Below are 16814 nucleotides of genomic sequence, written 5' to 3'. Positions count from 1 at the left end.
GTCTAAGTTATACATCCCTGTCTATACTGTCTTTAATGAACCTCCCGCCACTAGAGGCCGCTGTAGCTTCAGTTAATGGCCGCAGCCTTCCTCTCTGACCCTTCACAGGATGTAAACAATGAGAACCTCGGTGCAGGCTAACCTGTTAGTGTGTAGCAGGAAGACCACGGTGCGACCTACGACAGTTTTTGAAAGTAGTAAATGGAAATAAAGTTGTATGTGGGCTGTCGAGGGTTAAGCTCACGTATGACTACTCACTGGAGGTGAAAATAGGCCAAATATCAAAGCACAATATTAATCTGCAAAGACGAATGAAGGCGGGTGGCACTAGCTTTCAATGCTAGCATCGCCTGTTATCAAGCTAACGTCACACCCACTCTTCTTTATGTTCTCTCATCTTCAGACTAGTTTTGACTATTCTAAATATAGATTTGCATTTAATCTACTAGGTAATTATATCGCTAAGAACATCCTAACTAATACTAGCTCAGTTACACACGGACTGTCTCGTGTTAGACTGTGGTGCGTTCAAGGTCTACCGCAAACTGTGGGATGGATTTTGATCAGTCACTTGGATCGGTGCCATCAGTCACATATCAGATCTATTAATTATGTCCATATTGGACTCGATGCTGATATTGGATCGGATCGGTCCCATCACTAATAGAGATAAAACAGAGAAAAAGATCAGAGGTTTAATCTGGGGTTAAAGGGACAATGTGTAGAATTTGGCATTTTAGCGACATCTAGTGTTCAGATTTTAGAATGAGCCGATCTGTTACCAAAACGTCATATCACTAGGCGGTGAGGCCTGTGAAGACCAAAAAGGATCGTGAGCCGGACATCATTTACAGCAGTGACGAGGTGAGGGTTTATTCATTCCTTTTTGTAACCATAATTTTCATAGATTATAGGTCAGTCCTCTTCTCCACCTGCCTTCCAGGTAGCTTTCAGGACCGGCGGGCAGGTTCGTATTTAAAAATCGTGTTTCGCTCTTTCTGTCCCCAAAACGTTGCCGTAGACAACATGGCGGTTCAATATGGCAGCCTCCGTGAGGGCGACCCGCAGTAATGTAAATGTAAAAAGATTTTTTCTAATTTTGTAAAAAGGAAATGAAAGTTTAAAGGGGATGATTGTGCACTTATTTTAACATACTTCACATAGATATATAAACATTATATCCCGTGTACACTGTTTCTGTTCGGCAAAATGCAGCCAAATTCTACACACTGTACCTTTAAATTATGTATAGACAAGTTTTAGGAGTAGTTACATGAATGGTGGCTTGTTTTAGCTTGGTAAATTTAATCCAAAGCTAACAAAGCTATGTTATTTACATTACTAGTTAGCTTTAGCAATGTGAGCTTTAGCTAACATGGCTAAGTAGAAAATGTAGCTACATAGCTTATATAGCTGCTTTGTGGGCTTAGCTTTAGCTATGTTGTCTACTTAGCTTTAGCTAACAGAGTTTCGTAAATTTGTTTGCTGTGTTAGATTATGAGGACAAGCTTTTTCTCCTGTTTGCAGACAGTCCATTCATTTTTAACTTTTGATAACTTTTGGTATCCTATTATCTTCACCTTTACCCAAAGCCTAAACAGAAGTTCAACCCAATAGGGTCTGCACCCAGAATGTCCTTGAGACTAATACGCCCATGTTTTAAAGTATGTTTTTATCATTTTGTTTCTTTTGTTTTTTTATCCTCCCCTTCCTCCTCCTCATGCTCTGACTTAGAGATGAGTCAGTGCTCTGTCAAACAAGAAGACGAACCTGGAACCTCCGACAATAGCAGAGCATGAGCGTAGAGCAGAGGGCAATGAGGCTTAAGATTTTGGATGGAGAGATAAAGTCCAAATGTAAATATGCTGCTTTAGCTTGGGCTTTAATGTCAGTCTATTACTCTGAAACCAGGAATTCAAAGTCTTTGTGATCCAGTGTAAAGTTCCTTCCAAGTTGACTTTTTTAGTTTTCAGAGCACTTTCAAAAGGAAACAGTGAAGTTTTAACGGTATACTTGAATTAAAGAGATTTTGTACTCTCTTATGAGAGCCAGTTGTTTGCAGGGCTTTGTTGTGTTTTTGTGCACTTTTTGCTATAGCATCTTAATGACTATGTTTATGTGGACCACTAATAACAGGATGAATAGTCTAATAAGAATGAAAATACTGCATGTTAACACCATCATTTGGGCCAGTCAGGCCCATTAAGAGAGAAATTAATTCTGGTCGAGGGAGGTAGAGTGAGCTGTTAGTTATTCAGACCAAAAATACATTTCAGCACTTGATCTGATGATTTGTTTGTCTGTTTTTTGATCAGGGTATTTTAATAATGCATGTTGAGTCATGTGACATGAAAGGTTTCTGCTTTGTCATAGCTGGAATAGAAAGAATCAAGGTGGAAGCAACACAAACCTGGTCTTCCTCCAGCACAATGTTTTTTCTGAAGACTTCAAAATGTCAGCATGAAGGGTCGTTTCAGAGATGAATTCTCAAATTAACTTCTTGATGCATATTTGTACATTTTAACTCAATCTGCTTAATCTTGTGCAGTGATTTTAAATCTCAGGTCAATGTTTCTTAATCAGGTTTATGAACTATTACACTTGTAAACATGCCTGTTTTGTTTGAACAAGGTTGTCCAGGATAGTTTTGCTAGTTTTGGTGCATTTTCACTCATGTGGTAACTTAACACCTCAATGTGGCTAGTCTTTTAAGGAAGGTATGCACCACAGGGTGATTTTGGGCCTGATTCTCCCACTTTAAGTCCCTTTCTTTAGATCATTTTTGGTTGTTTTTTGCCTTTATTGACAGGTGAAAAGAGGTAGGAAATAAAGGGAGAGAGGGCAAGGGAACACTTGCACCAACCAGCACCAGGATTAAAACTTTGGGACTGCACAACCTGTACATAAGCAACTGCTCTACCGAATGGGCCATCCCAGAATCCCTTGTCCCAATTTTTGCTGATAGACACCAGATTACAAGGAATAATCCAACATCCTACCTGCTTCAAAGGGTTTTGAGTTGCATTGATTTCATTTTGTAGAGTTTTTGCATATTTTATTGTTTGTGATCGTGTGAATAGAACAAAGAGAGCACACATCAATCAGTGGATAGTCACATGGTCCATTTCAGAGCAAGCTGACTGAAGAGGGGAGCAAAACAACTTCCACAAATATATTTTTATACATTTCCAGCTCACACTGCAACTGCAACTGGAACAAAACAGGAAAAACTGTTAAATCTACCATTATTTTAAGCCTTGTGTGGGATCACATTTACAACTTCTGTTAAAAATATAAATTTTTAGTGTGGCTTTAATTGAAGGGTATTCCTCATATTGTGGCATTGTTGAGATGGATCCTTATTAAACCCACACTCACTCTACAGCTAAGTTTCTACATAGTGGCACTCATTAAATCATCAAATTGGATCGTTAAAAGTGATGAAAATGAGCGTAATGAGAAAAACGACCTTTCAGTAAAGTCACAGAGATAATTTACATGAGAAGAAGAGAAGGCTCCACTTCTCATTCATCTGTAATTAGCTTCAGTTAACAGCCAAAGACCTGCAGATGATTACATGACTACTGTGAATTTACACACCAGCTTCTATTAACCTTGAAGACGTGTAAATTTACTCCTGCCACAGACTCTCTGTTTTAAGTCAATTTGATCAATTTTGCCCTATAGACACGAAGTACTTCACATTTTTTTCAGTGAACTTTCAAACCCCAAAGATCACGACTGTTGGTCCAAAAGGAAAAAAGTCACAAGGGTAAGAGCGTGTGGAGGATCTTTTTCTATAGCAGAGCCAAAGTGCACCTGCCCCACCTCCAAGTGCACCGCCATACGTAAATATTGAACATGTTTAATACTGACAATTTTGAGTCGGCGTGCCATCGCAGATTGTCTTCCAAGCAGGTCGGAAAGGGAAAAAGTCACTCTTAATAAATGACACCACAGGATAATCTGGCTGGCTAATTTTTTGAACCATCCAATGAGCAGGCCTGTTGACTTTGGTTGAAAGGGGGGATTCAGGCCTATGATTTGCATGGTTATCATGTATTGTGGGGCCCGCCAGAGATTCTGCTAGACTTTTTTCTCTCCGGTCAAAATGACCAGAAGTCCTCAAAAATTCTCGCCATGACTACCGAAATAATATTTTTGTCTGCTGGACATCCACCTGGGAAGCCAGCCAAAGACCAGCAATCGGCGGTTAACAGAAACTCCTGGGCCTGCTGAAGACTTTGAGAGCATTTCATAGTCCTGTTAAGACTAAAGGTGGGATCTGGATGTTAGCCATGCAACATGCAAGTTCTGCAAAAATAAGGTAAAATACTGCAGCAACACCACCAAGCTTTTTCTACACTTTAGAAGTTGCTGGCATTAACAGCTAGGCTCGCTACACTGGTCCAGTGTATGCCATCCAAACCAGCACTAGATGACACTTGCAGGTTAAAATTTCCCTCAACATCTAAACAGGCTAAGGGGGCTTTCACATTAGGGGCCTGGTCCTGTATCTGAGTGCACTTGAGCCCAAAGTCCGGTTCATTTTTTGAATGCAAACGGACCGTGCCCGGGCACCAGCCCCGGGCCAACTTGGGGAGGTGGTCTCGGGTGCAATTCAAGTGGACTCTGGCTCAGTTCGGATGAGATGTGAATGCAACCGCGCCCGGATATGGAACAGAGTGTCGTATCAGCTTTATGATGCCATCGTAAAAGCTAAACGTCTTTCCACAGGATGGCGGTTTGTTCACATTTTTCCTCAACAAAGGTCGGAAATCATCAGAATCCAGTCAATAAATGGTCTGTTGTGACTCACCTTAAAGATGAACACAAGTTGGAGTCAGAGAGAATAAGTGCAAAGGCAATAAAAGTCTCCTGTCACCTCAAAAACTGTTGTATATGTGCAGCATGAGGCCATTTAATCCTCTGAGCTGCACATAGATGTACAGATACAAAGAGTGAAGTTGCTGGCATCTTAAAAAGTGATTTTAAATCATCCATGGCTGCAGGATGGACTTTTTGCTGGGTCAAAACAAAAACAATCTTTAGTCAGGTCAAGATCAAAGAAGCACTTTTATGCTCTATTTCCAAAGACTAAAGCCCACACTGCATAGCTGTTGTTTATGGCTTGAATCTTTGAGGTCCTGAATCTAATTTTAAGATTTAGGATCCTTAAAACGCTTATCATATCTTGTAGCATGACATGTATTCCATCATGCAGTTGCAGAAAATACCCAGCTCTGTCTATACATTTTCTACAGTTTTTCAACCAACTGAAAGACAAGATGAAGTTGGTGTTTAAGGCTTTCTGTGCTTAAAGTGTAACATTCTAGATGTTTATGTAATAAAAGTTGAATACACACAAGAGTGAAAATAATTTATTTTCCTGGGTTTGTTTTTCTTAGCTTTGGGTTTACACTGATGAGAGTGCTTTCTAAAGCTTGATCAAATATTTTCTTTGGCCTTAAAAAATATTACATAACCATTAAATCTACTTTTAAGTACAAAATGTCACTTTAATTTGATTGCAGAATCTTGCAGCAGTCCTCTGTAGAAGCCGGTGATAAAGGAGGGGATGGGCAGGGAGTATGGAGGCAGCTCCCTCAGCTACTTAGGAATGAAGGAGCAATGCCGAAATAAAGCATTTATTTTGGGTGAAGAATTTGATCTGAAAGTCACGAAGGCAATTTAAAGTCAGTAAATGAACATGAAACTTAAAGCATAAGGAACATTAAATCTTTGACCATCAGATGTCTGTGGCTCTGAGGTCAAATTGTTTGTTCTCTCGTCATCCTGTCTGATCATCCTCAAGGATGCACGTGATGGGCCGTAAACCCTTTGGGGAACCCTTCATTTCATGTCCAGCCTTCAGTTTTAATCTGGCTTCAGTTTCCCTCACTGCTAAAATGTCCTTGAACTTGTACAAAGCTGCATCACTACTTTTTTTTTATTGCAGTTACAAGACAGAAAGATCACCACAGGGTCATCCTCACTCCAAACAATCAGAGAAATGTAGATTTTATTGTCTTTGACCTCCATAATACTTCTGCCTTTAACCAAATTTGTCTGATGGCTAAAGTGACTTTCTGAAGGAATATTTTATATATAAAACAAGAAAGTTGCTTCAGTATCATACTTTGATACACACTGATGAAAAGTGACAGAAATAATAGTGAACACATGAAAATATGCATTAAAGGAAGAGTGTAAACTCTGGCTCTGTTCTCACCTTCACACAGCTGACAGCTCACTGAGGCCGATCTGATACAGCTGCTACAACTCCCACAAAGAAATGGTGTGAAAGGAGGGAGTCTCTGACGCTATGTGATTATCTGACATCCAGCTCTGACACATGGTTAACTGACGTCTTAATGTGTCAGCTAGGGTCAACACAGGGGCGTCTGCTACATGTCATCCTCGCCTAACACCCTTCTCAAACCAGTACAGTGGTGCGGGAGTAAATAAATGAACATACAATAACACAGTCCATCAATATTCTACAATAATATGAAAATAGCAACTCAATAAAAATGCCTTTGCAGAAAATACGAAAACATTTAAGATTTGAGAAAGCCAGTCTTTGCTATAAAATGTCCCAAAACACCTCTCAGAGATTTCTGCTAGCATTGTTTTTGGTAACCTTAAGTGGGGCCGCATATCTCTGCTTATTTTGTCACTTAAATAGTTAAGTCTCTTTTTTGTCCTTGGGGGCTTTTCATTCCTGAATTTAGAAAGGACAGTGGGTAGAGAAACCAGGAGGAGCGAAAGAGAAAGAGAGCTGCCTGCTTCAAGGACAACAGCCTTTATAAGGCACACAGACATAATCACTGGGCTACTGGTGCCCTTAAGTAGTGTTTTTAGTCAAAGCTTGAACTGTAAAGGGGCAGTTAAATGCTTCTGCAAACAGTGAAAGTACAAGGTGACTAGACTCACAAAAGGTCACATTGACCTTTGACCTTGTTCCTCCAAAATGTATTCAGTCTTTGAGTATTGATCTTCTATTGATATTTGAGTCAACATTTGTGCAAGGTTTGAGAAAAATCCTTTAAACGTGTTCTTGAGATCTCTTGTTGACAAGGGATGAACACAAGGCTCACTTACCTTTAACCTTTTACCTCAAAAGTCTGATCAGTTTATACTTGAGTCACAGTGAATGTTCGTGCAAGCCTAAAGAAAATCCTTCAAGTGGGTATTTAAGATAATTGTGTTCACAAGAATGGTCCAGATCAGGGGTTGGCAACCTTTTCTGTTAAAAGAGACATTTTTGCCCAAACCCCCTTCCAGGAAATCTTTGAAGAGCCGCAAAACACATTTGAACCTTACAATGAAAACAGCCAATTAGCCTAAGGGTTTGCCTATCAACACGGCTGACTGAACAAAGCTATGTGACCATCCAATGATATATCTTATCACACTGATAGTTAGTCATGTTATTTTATTCTTACATGGCTTTTTAATCATGATTTTAATTTTGATGGCTTTATGGATTTAGAACTGCAATAGATACAACTGTGCACATATTTCATTATTTTTATCTGAAAGTGTTATTATCAGCCAGAGATTGTTAGTATTTAATCCCAATCTAATCATTTCTTTATTCACCCATACACACCCGTTACACTGACCGTAAAGACAGAATTAATGCAGGATATTGTAGTAGCCTACTGTTCACCTGCAGATCAAACCGTCTCCTCTCTCTGCTGTCTGTATGTCACATAAAGGAATGCAGTAGGAAAGATGTGTTTTGGGCCGTTCAGTAAACAACAGCATCAATGATCACTGGGTCTCGGACTGCATCAACAATCTGAAGGACATGCCAGAGCAATCATCACTCAAAAAATCCATGAGAGAGCTGAAAGAGCTGTTTACAGCCTTTCACCCTCCTGCACTCTCTATAAGTGACAGATGTCAGTCAGCACTACATTAACGCACGATATTTCCAGAACAAACCTCAACAATGTCATCTTTTACAACACAGATGCACACTCGTACACTGTACCTTACATTCATCACATGAGCAAATATTTAAATCATCCAATTTATCAGTCTTCTGAGAAATAATGAAGACTTCACAGCAGCATAGTGGAGAATAGCAATAAAAAAGTGAGCTCATCTGTTTTTTTGGCTCAGACAGCCCTCCATTGATCCCTTGGCCTCCTTTCTTTCTTCATCTGACTGATGCTGACAGGTGTGAACTTGTCTAGTTTTTCATGTAGTTGGTAATGTTTTCACCACTGTTCTCTGCTGGCACTACTCTAGTCTGATGGACACAGTGGTTAATTTTGAATCTTATCAGAGTTGATCGTTTTCTTCACTTTCCTCCGTCCCTCTTGCTATGCTAAACCAGATTACAGATATTAAAAACTTAACTTACGTGATCTGCATAAAACTCTTGCTTCAGGTGTCACTTGTGACATGACCGCTCCCTGACCTTTGTTTCCAGGACAATAGTCCCAATATGTACTGGGCTTTAGACGTACGACATGACAAACAATTTAAATTTATAAAATATTTTTAAAATTAAAGCTTTAAGTGAATGAAAAAAAGCTGTACATGTTAGGGATAAATAAGCAAAAATATCAGCATAGCATTAGAAAATCTTTTTTTTTTTTCATGGTAAAAAAGTTTCCTTTATTTTTTCTGGCAGAGAGCCACTCTGGAGGGGCAAAAAAGTTGCATGCAGCTTTAGGGCTGATATATACCTTTGTACCTGGACAACCTGTAAACATAAAGTTACACTGTCCAAAGCAACTTTTTTTACACTAATGTAGACCACTTATTTCATAACCATCTAGAAAATCTTATTGGGAACTTTAACTTCAAATCAGACAGCTCATCTGTCTAAGAGCTGCAACAGCATGGGGCCCAAAGCCAAAACCTGCTTAAGGGGAAAAATGTCTCGAAGAGTTTAGAGTTGACTCACATAAAAGGAATAGTTAAAAGCAAATGATTTATAATTTAAAAGTTATGTCAGATTTACTGTGGTCGGAATTTATTTGTTGACATTATGAACCTGGAAAAGATGTCAGTGATGGACTATAAAAAAAAGAAAGACATCAGCAGCTTCAAAGAGCTTTAGTTTTGGATAAGAAAGGATTTTTTCTCATGGTGGCTGGATTCTTTTACAGTCTGAAATTTGCTGTTATGTTATTTAGAAAAGGTGAATCACATACAGCAAAAAACAAGATAAGAGGTGTTTAATTTATGTCTTAAAACCATTAGACTTATTTAAATATTTATACACATGGCAAATCTAGATGAACTCCTTTTTTGAAGTGGTGTTTTTAAAAATAGATCTGCTTCGCTTGAAATAAGTTTAAAAAATCTTCCTAAAGCTAAAGTAGAAATTTATTGATGTTAAGATTTACTATTTCATCTCATTTCAGTCATTATGGGTTGTCATAACTGAAGACATTAATAGTAGGAATATGATCAGATATTTAGGATGTAGCCTGATCAGTCACTATAGCTGTCAAGAAACCATGAAAACAAAGGTGAAATGAAGACACTCCTGGTGATAAGGATTTGATATGACTGGACGTGAAGAATTAAGTTTTTCCTGTGATAACAGGTGGAATATCTCACTATCTTAAGATAACAAACCTTGTTGTTTTATAGATAACAGATAATGGCGTTAAAATGTTTCATGTGGTAACAGAGAAAAGAGGCGGACAGAGCAGAAATCTTTTAAGTTGATCCATGAGGGCTGTGGAGGCGCAGAGAAGCAGACAGACTGCTTTAATGATCTTCTTCCAGTCAGAGGCAGCGATGGTGGGCGAAGCTCATACTCTGAATCCTTTGTGACAGACCACGCTCCTCCCGACACGCCACAGTTAATCTGCTGAAAGATTTGTGACCTTACAGACGAACAGAAAGTGAAAGCGAGGGCTGCTGACAAGACAGAAAACATTTTGATAATGAAGTTTTCTTCCAAAACAACCAAGAAGGAAGGAAGGAAGGATGTTTTTAACACAGTTTTCTCTGATGCTTTTAAATCCACACTGCAGAGCTGCAGTTACTCATCACCCATTGAAACAACTGTCCTTCAGAGCTGTGCCTTTTGTTTCAACTTATCTTTATACCTAAATAAATTTGGGGTTTATTTACAGAGTGAATAAGAATAGCCAAAAATGAATGTACATTTCAGAACAGAAGAGAAAGCTTGGATGCAGTGCCTTTGTATGCTCTAATAGGCATTAAATCTTGTAAGCTGTTGTTCCTTTAATGACCACTAGAAGGACCACAAGGTGAGTACTGCACAGTTTGTAGTGCATCAGTCATTTACTAAAAGTTTAGTTATGTTAAACCTCCCCATCCTGTCTTTTTGATTGAGAACATTTTCAGGTAGAGCTCCATGTTTGAAAATAAATGGTTACGTTTTTCATGCTGGACCTATTCCATGGTTTTCCTGCAAGTCCCCTAGAAAAATAGTGTAAAGTTGGGATGAGCTGATGTGAGGAAGCAGATCTATGACCTGCATTTGTACCATCCATGCCTTACAAATATGTTGAATTTAGATTAATCGAAGAATGATAATGTTTTCAGGGAGTGAGATAAGTGCTCAGTATTTCCTGATGCCCCCTTATTACTTGTGCTTTACCTTGTTTAATGGAGGAGGGTCGAGATTTTGGAGCCCTGGATGTGTAGATTCCACAGTTTGATACATGGGACACAGTTTTGCCCAGAAACTATGGAAACCTGTCACTTGTAATGTAATTTTTGCTATTACGTGGTAAAGCAGGCATTGACGTTTCAGTTTTTCCAATTAGAGAAATAAAACGTTGAGGCAGAGCTACACGCCTCCTGGAATTTGGAGTATTAGTTGATTATTCTTTGAATAACTTTGAAACCTTTTTTTTTTTGCTTAAAGTTGTAAGCCCCTACATACAAAATTGAAGGTATAAGGGAAAAAAAACATTTAATTATCAGTTCCTGCTTAAATCATTTTAAATGTAAAGTGTGTAAACAACAGTGCAGACTGGAGTCTCTGTTAACAGATCTTTGCCATCTTATCTTGTTACCATCTCTACAAGGCCACATCTGTGTAAACCTTTGGTGTAAGATTTATTATCATTTGAGGTCTAAAATTAACCAAAATCACTGAACTTTGCTGTTGATTCTCAAAATACAGCTATTAATAACGCTGCACATTCCAAAAAATCACAAAAGATAGGTTTGTGCAGCTGAAAATATGGCGTCATCATATAAAATTACTTCTCTGAGTGCCTCAAAATTGTGACTGACTTCTGATGCCCCTCATATTTAGATGAAAGAACCACGACGAATTAGAATACTCAAAAGAATCAAAAGTTTTGCAGGTGTACAATGGTATCAGAATAGTTGTGATAAACCCTTTTTACCAGGACTGACATGTATGGCAGAGGAATATAATGTTAATATAAACTTCCAGAACACAAAAAAGCACATCGCAGTTCATCCATTTTCAGAATTTTCAAGAAGATAATGTTGAGTTAAAACAAGGGCTAAAAGGGTTAAAGTAGCTACAACAGAAACCTTCGCTTCCTGACAAACACAAACTGAACATCCGGTGTGAAAGGCTTTGATAAATTCAAGTTAAATTGCTGTGAAGTGTGACTCCTATTTGTCATTAAAAATGATGTTGGTGCTGATTCACAGTGGTAGGCTGCAGTCAGATGGATGCCTGTCCTTGAGCCGGCTGTTTGTTTGTTTGTCACCTGCTGCAGCACCTCGCTGCTCAAATCACCGTCACATCAAATCAGACTCCATCACTGTTGGCGTGTCCTTCACAGGTTCAGTTTTCTATACACTTACTGTTCAGAGCTTTGAGCTTTAACAACTCGCTCATTTAAAACCAGGCTGGATGTGATTTTTTGTTTTATGGGTCACTGCAGAAGTTATGAAGCATCAACTTCACACTAGAATTCTGTTCTAAATCCACACACATACTGAGTTGGGATGCTGTGTGGTAAATATTTGCATGGCTTGAGTTGAATTGTACTTGTCGTGACTGTTTTAAGTAAACTTTGCAACCATGGCAACATGCTGAAATTGCTGCTGACTCAGAAACATTTGCACAACATGACTGATGGTTGCATAAAAGTGGTTTTCCTACATACACATACAGCAAATATATTTTGTGAATACATTAGCATCATTCAGATTGGAAACTTTTTTCGGTGCCATCTGTTCTTCTAAGTTAAACTTTATACATTAATGAGCAACAGGTACACAACAAGTAATGGGTTGAGCATAGACTGAAAAATATGCTGAAAAAATAACGCCACCTTAAAAACCATCCTAGAGTCCACTGCCCAATGTCTAATGAAGATACTGCCTTTGGGAACTATGGGCAACCTGGCACGTCTCCAGTGTAGCCAGAAGTTAGTGATAAAGGGCTTCAAGCTAAGACTTCCTTAGCTTGAAGAAGTAGCTGAAGGTTGTTTTACCTGATTTGAACAGTTGGCACAGCCATAAACAGGACAACACTTTGGCATGTTGATTACACTTCTCTATGCAGATCTGGAGGTCTGTGAGGAAGACGGAAGACATCAAACTATACATAACAGATCAAAGCAACCTGGGCCTCTACACCTCAGCAGTGCCACAGGTTGATTGCCTCTGTGCAATTCTGCATTGATGCAGAATTCATGCAAAGGGAGCCTCAACCAAGTATTTAGTGAATAAATGAATGTATTTTTAGAAGTTCTGCAATTCTGAATTACAAATCAAATTTTTGTTGGTCTTATGTAATATTTTCCAGGGTCCGATGTTAAGGTTTTTGCCTACTTGCCCTTCAGGGCAAATGCTTCCCAAATCTACTTGCCCCATCTAAATTCCTACTTGCCCTGTCCAGGAGGTACTTTTTCTGGCTGTCAAGTGCATACATTTTGCTCACAACATACTTAGAACTAAATCCATTGCCTGTCGACTGTGGAAAGCAACATACAACAGTTCTTTCTTAAGAAAACTGTATTTATTATCTGTGTGTTAGCCCACTGACAATTATATTTAACTTTGTACAGATCAGTGCAATGTGAAAGCTGCACCAGGTTGTTTTCCAAAGAAATTCAAACTCAGGAATTTCATATTTACAATACTAATGAGGTAATAATACAAACTCAGAAATATTTTTTTTTTGTCACTGATGAAAGCAAATATTCTCAGAGGAAAATGAGGTCAGCAAAACACTGACACTAGAGAGGTGGCGGGGTCTGCTACATATGCACAAAGTATTAAATGATGCTTTTCTTCTGTTTTTATTTGGTTTGTTTATCATGAAACTGAAGACACTGAGCCTGACTTACATCTGAGCTTGACTTATGTCTGACGTCTACACGTCAGCAGACACACTCAGCCAATAAAGGCAGCGACACACTGCATCTGGCTACTGGCTACTCAGAGGCGCCGTAGTAGGGATGGGGCTCGTTAATTACCTCCGCCAAGGAGGTTATGTGATGATGTGTGGGTTTGTTTTTTGGTTAGTTTGTTTGTTAGTTTGTTAGAAACATAACTCAAAAAGTTGTGGACAGATTTTGATGAAGTTTTCAGGAAATGTCAGAAATGGCATAAGGAAGAACTGATTAGATTTTGGGAGTGATCCGGATCACTGTCTGGATCCAGGAATTTTTTGAAGGATTCTTCACTATTGGGAGATAGGGCTAATGGTGAAGGTCTGCACTGTTACCACTTTACACCAGGAGATGGTGGACATGAGTAACTTCAATCCCAGCAGCAGTTTTTGGGTGTGTTTCTATTCAAATTTTTGGAGTTTATAGAGTTTGAAAGATGCACGCCCGGTCAAGGAGATGAGTCGGAGCATAACAGAGAGAAAGAAGCGAAGCCAATGCTTTGCCTCACCATGTTTCCCTCCCACCGGGGAGGGAGTAATCAGCGAATGCCGTGGTGGGAGGCATGGGGACGGATCCAGGAATTTCTTAAAGGATTCTTCACTATTGGGAGATAGTGCTAATGGTGGAGGTCTGCACTCTCTGAGTGCTTTTCTAGTTTTTATTGATATTAATACCCTTATCAATACTCCTTATTGATCAATAAGCTGAAACGTTATTGATGTTCAGGTATTTCAAAAACACAAAACCGGGTCCTTATGGACCTGGGTTTCGATCCCCATCCCTACTCCATAGTAACAGAAACGAGAGAGGAAAATAATAAAATTAATGAATAGAATAGCACAGAGTCGTGCTTGTCAATCGGGCATGTCCTTACAAGTTTTGCTTTTCCGTCGGTTTTTTGAAGTTGCCCCAGGCATTCAGGCAACCGTCAATGTCAGACTCTGATTTCACATTTTGAGATGCTGCATTTTCAATTATTTTGAGCCGTGAGCTATTACCGTGAATATTTGAACCAAACAGAATGAAAACATTTCACTGATTAAATGGAAGTTTTGAATGAAATTACAGAAAAAAATGTGCTTTTTTTCACAAAATGTAGATATTTTTAGATGTACAGTACTGTGCAGAAGTCTTGGGCATGTTTGGGCCAAAATTTGAAGCTAAATGGCGAGTGGGAGTAGGCAGGAAGGAGGATTGGCACAACCCAGGTCATGCTCTGGATGTCTTTGTACATTACCAAGGGCATTGGAAAATAATCTGATAAAAACAAAACAAAAACCACAGCTTTAGGGTGGAGTTATGGGTAAATGTGGCACTTAAACATAGCCTAGGGTACTGTTAGGGTGGGTAGGAGGGCTGCCACAACCCCCTGGTTGTCGTGTGTATGTTCTAGGCACCTGAAAACTGTTGGTGGTTGCTGGGCGTATTACCAGGGGTGCAAAGGCCTGGACAAAAGAAATGCCTTTAAGCTTGACCTTGGCTGCTGAGCGACACACGTACATGTCAAATGTGTCGACACAGACTCTGTCCGCCCTCCTCTCTTCAGCCCGGTGTTGTGGAACATCAGGACCAGTGAAGACCCGTTAGTGGTCTACATGCCTAAAACTCCTGCACAGTACTGTACTTCTACAAAAGAAAAAAAAAACTGAAAATACATAATTCAATCATGGATCCACAAACTTCATGAAATGAGATTAATGATGGCTGCTGCATGACTGCTTTTGTTAATTGGTGATTACAGACACTATTCATGATGCAAATCTAATCTCCGTTTTCTACATGTTATTCTCTGTAAAGACAAGAAGCCTCCATTGATAGAAGATGTATAAAACAGAAAGTTAGCTGGCCTTGAATGCAGCTGGAGGTGTTGTGTAACAGCTAAACAGAGGTCTCTTCATAAGGGTGAACTATAGGGAGAATGCAGACAAAGGTTTGGCAGCATTACCACAAAAGGCTGCTACTAAAGATATGACTGGAGGAAGGCTGAACTAAAGTGCAGCTGACATCTTTTCACAATACACCCAAACATGCAGGCAATTTTATATACAAGATATCTGTGCAAAACCACACTGCTGCATCCCAGCATTAACTACTGTAACTGAAATGTTTTCAGAACAGCACGCTGTTTGGACCAATCAGCACCATTTAAGGAGAATGATGCGGTAGCTATGGGCGGGGTTTAGTTGTATTAGCCAATTGGAATGACTTCTCCAGTATGGTGATCAGCTCCGATGTAGCTACAACACAGCAGCAGTTTTTTATCAGAAATAGATCACATTTCTGCATGAAATAAGGAGTAAAACAACACTTAAACGTTTCATGATGGAAAAGAAGTTTTCTCTCTTCTGGCGACTAGATGTAGCTGTCAGAAAGCAGAAGTTTAATCAGATTTGGACCACATTTTCCTTTGAAACAACAACTAAGAGTCACACAGAAAGCTTGTTTTGGCAGAGAAGATATTTTTGCACATCTCCCAACCAGCCTCCACCATTCACAACTATGGCAGCAGTAGCCTGTCTGCTCAAGAGAAGCGAACCTTATTTTGTCTTCTCTCTCTGATTAGCTTGTCACGAATGTAACAAATGAAATGTTTATTCAATCACCTACTGAGATTTTTTTGTAAAGTCCTGCCCTTCCCAGCGTTCCCAGATGAATGTGAAATAAATCCATGCAGAAGATTTATGAAACAGTCTATCTGGTGTGCCAGATCACTGTTTGGTGTCTGTCCTGCCTTGCTCATAGTGATCAGAAGTCCACCTCTGTTTAGGGATCCCAGATCCCAGTGTTTGAGTGTTTGTCCATTATTACTGTCACACAGGAAGTGAAGATTCTTTAGACCAATCAAGTGACTGTTATTAGAGATCCACTCACAAATACTCATTTTAGTCTGTAGAAACTCTGAGTTGTGATTATTTAAAAAAAAAAAAAACTGCAAGTGAATTTCATGATACTGTTCAGTGTGAAAAGATATGGAGGGCCCTGTAAAGGCCAAGCTTTATAGTTATTTTAAATCATTTTATAAAAAGTAAATTTTTCTGTGCACCTAAATTAACCACCCTCAATCTCTGATTAATCATCTGCCCTAATGTTTCAGCTGGCAGCGGTTTAATTTATGCTGTTAACGTGGCAACAGGGAGTCAGGATGAAGAGATCTGAGGAGGGACGTTAATTAGAAACAGTGATGTGCAGGCCTGTGGAGATATTAGTCTTTGAAAAAGGAATTAGAGGGGTGATTAGAGAGGACTGTGGATGTGCTGGTTTAACATTTTGAGGCATAAAAATGTCATTAATGGGAAGGACTTTATAATCTCTGCTTGTTCTTTCGCTTCACTCCAGCATATGTTTTAAAACAATGATCAGCCCTGCATGGCAGCAGATGTAGAGTTCAACAGTGTTTAAAAGCGACCCTATGAGTAGATAAATCATATGCATGTATATTTTAATAGTAAAGTTGTCACGTTGTGGCTGTAAAGTGCACTG

Source organism: Cheilinus undulatus, linkage group 6 (genome assembly GCF_018320785.1).
Source record: "Cheilinus undulatus linkage group 6, ASM1832078v1, whole genome shotgun sequence".
Lineage (NCBI taxonomy): Eukaryota > Metazoa > Chordata > Actinopteri > Labriformes > Labridae > Cheilinus > Cheilinus undulatus.
This window is presented reverse-complemented; position numbering follows the sequence as displayed.